The sequence below is a fragment of the Triticum urartu genome, chromosome 2A (assembly GCF_056163025.1).
Source record: "Triticum urartu cultivar PI428250 chromosome 2A, HENAU_Tu73, whole genome shotgun sequence".
Lineage (NCBI taxonomy): Eukaryota > Viridiplantae > Streptophyta > Magnoliopsida > Poales > Poaceae > Triticum > Triticum urartu.
The window spans coordinates 116,683,705-116,686,688 of NC_141874.1; positions in this window are offsets into that span (position 1 = coordinate 116,683,705).

Genomic DNA, 2,984 nt, shown 5'->3' on the forward strand with positions numbered 1-2,984 from the left:
AAAGTAAGACCATCGGTCTCTTTTCTTTTCAAAGATTATGCATCTTTGTTATTTCTTATTTTTCAAATGACTATTAAGGAGCTGATCATATTTGAATCAAGTTTAACCTTTTTGGTCCAGCTTATGATCGTATCCGAATCTAGCTGCAAACTCATGGTCACTTGGGGGCTTCCTGTTCAAACATAGGTCGTATTCGAACCAAAGAGAACATAGCTGTCGTAACCCTCTTGATCGGCTCAAGGCCAAACTCACTTGGGGGCTTCTTGATCGCATCCTAATCATAGCTTAACCCCTTTTGGGTCCGACTTGGATGTATTCGAATCAGGGTCGTTAAAAACCTCTCAAGGTCATTTGGGGGCTTCCTGTTCAAACATAGGTCGTATTCGAACCAAAGAGAACATAGCTGTCGGTACCCTCTTGATCGGCGCCACGCTAAAGCCACTGGGGGCTATATGGTCGTATTCGAACCTTAGCTTAACCCCTTTGGTCCGGTTTACTGATCGTATTCGAATCAGAAACCCCCAACCTTTTGAATACAGGGTTAAATTATGCTTATTATCTGTTGCTTGCCTTTTAGTTTTTTGTTGTTTCAATATTACAAACAATTAGCCTGGTCTTCTTCACCGTCTCGACTATTTGACAACACAGCCGCCCGGGTCATTCACACCGGCGGCTTACGGATCAAAAGGTGCAACCTACCAAGGTATAGTAATCATTGAGTATTCAAAAAAAGCATTGGCTTCTCATAAAGATTGAATTATCAAATTCATCACCCGGTTTATTTAAACCGGTGGTCTAAGGATCAATAGGGACAAGGTATAGTTATTACTTATACGCACTTAGCTACTGCGTTACCTAAAGAGTTAGCCCTTGTCCTTTATTTATATCTGTCCCTGGTTCTTACTGTGGTAAACGTATTGGCTATAAATTGGGTGTTTTAACCCGTTTGGTTCTAAGCCGCCAAGCCAGTCCTTTCTTTGTATTTACAGGAACATAGTTCAAACATTGCAGAAACAAACATTAAATACGATGCATACATTGGCATCAGGAAACAGACTCACATAAAAAGTGTTTTATGCGCGATGGCATAAGCAAAGCATATAGTATTTTCACAACTAAGTTATTACAAGGCTTTATAAGCCCATGAAGATTATTATTGTTCCTCCCTCGCTGGTTCACCACCTTCTATTGGCTGGAAGTTGGGTTTTGACCAATCAAAACCATTCACGGCGACAAATTCGGCTTCGTCATCGATCAGGCCGACCGGGTCAACTTCCGGGGCAAATGTGTCTTCTCTCACTGGTGGGATCAAATCTGTTACCTTGTATGAGGGAGTGGCCATCTTCTTATTCTCACTATCAAAACCTGGCTGGTATTTATCAACATTGGTATCATCTCCAAGGGTAGTTGCCTGAGGCCGGACTCCACGCACGCAAGCCATGAAGTCATCTTGATCAAAAGGAGACCCGTCTTCCTTCACGGTGGGATAGCCTCTGGCCACGTCCACCGGGTCTAGGTCTGGCACCCAAGCCTTAGAGCGGCTCAGGGCAGTCAAAGCTCCGGCTCGCGTGCAGGAGTGTTTTACTTCTTGAAACCTGGCAGGAAGGATGGACAGTTTCTTCAGGACGTCGCTGAGCCGGTTGGATCCTTGATTAGCAGGAGAGATGGCGGCCAGAGCCCGTTGTGAGCCAATATACAGTTGTTCAACCAAAGTATATACTGCCTTCAGTTTAATCAACGGGTCTTGGCTTAGATTTTTGCTTCGAGGACCTGCATAAATTTTACATGCAAAATCAGTTGGCGGATTATACTCCGGATTGGCAAAAAGCACACAAAAGTTCAAGTCAGACAGCTTACCAAAGATAGCAGCTACCATTTGAGACACTCGTCCCTATAACCCGTTCAACTCTGTTGAAATCTCTTTCAGAGCTGTTTCGGCCGTCTCAGCACGTTGGGTCAGAAGCGTTTTTTCCTCTTCCCAAGTTTTCTTCTTGGCAGCAAAGCTGGTCTTTAAATTTTTCGTTCCAGAGAGACTTATTTGCAGTTTGGAGTTAGCGGATTTGATTTCTGTCTCCTGACTCGCTAGCCGGGTCTTCGCGTCAGTCAATTGAGAGTTCAATTCAGATAAGGCATCCTGCAAAACATTCAGATGAGTCAAGATTTGGTTTCAACTTTAAAAATCAAGATTCAAGTCTCAAGCACTTTACAAAAAACCACTTGACACTTGGGGGCTAATGTATGCCAAATCAAATTTCTACGACTCTGCAGACATATTGAAGTCCCAAGTACCTTACAAAGTAACAACACTTAGCACTTGGGGGCTAATGTATGCAGTTCAGCAAGTTTCTCAAAGGTTAAGCCGGAATATTAAGTCTTTTGAATACGGAACCAAACAATTTAAAGTACCGGTTCATTTATTATCAAAATGAACCGGCCCTTGGGGATTACAAGTGAAGCATTGATCTATTAAAGTCAAGAAAAAAGTCTCGGCCTATATTTTAAAAGTCTACAGGTCATTCCGGTTCTCTCATAATCTGAAGACTTGGGGGCTGAAGGAATACAGATAAACCGGAAAAATATACTTCGTATTTCAACTGCAGTTGTTTGACCATTTCAATCTCAGAGTCGCGACTGGAGTGTACATGGTTAAGATAGCCGGATAAAATATCATTGGCATTGAGCCGGTCATAATTGGCAACGTCAAAGCAAACTTTCTGCCTCTCCGAAGCCTCTTGTTTTGCTGTACACCGAGCCAGCACGGTTGGGTTCCCCGGTTCAATAAAGCGGCTCCCGGTAATCTGAACATCTTGTGCAGATGGAGACGGCGGGTTGGCTGAGCTTGATGGTCCGGTTGTGGAAGGGTTCACAGTGGTTTCGTCAAATGATGGCTCAGGAGGATTTGCTTCGGTGTCAACAGGCGGGTCTTCTGGAGCGTCAGTTAACGGAGAAGAAGGCCTAGCCGGGTCAGATGCCAGCGCCGGCGG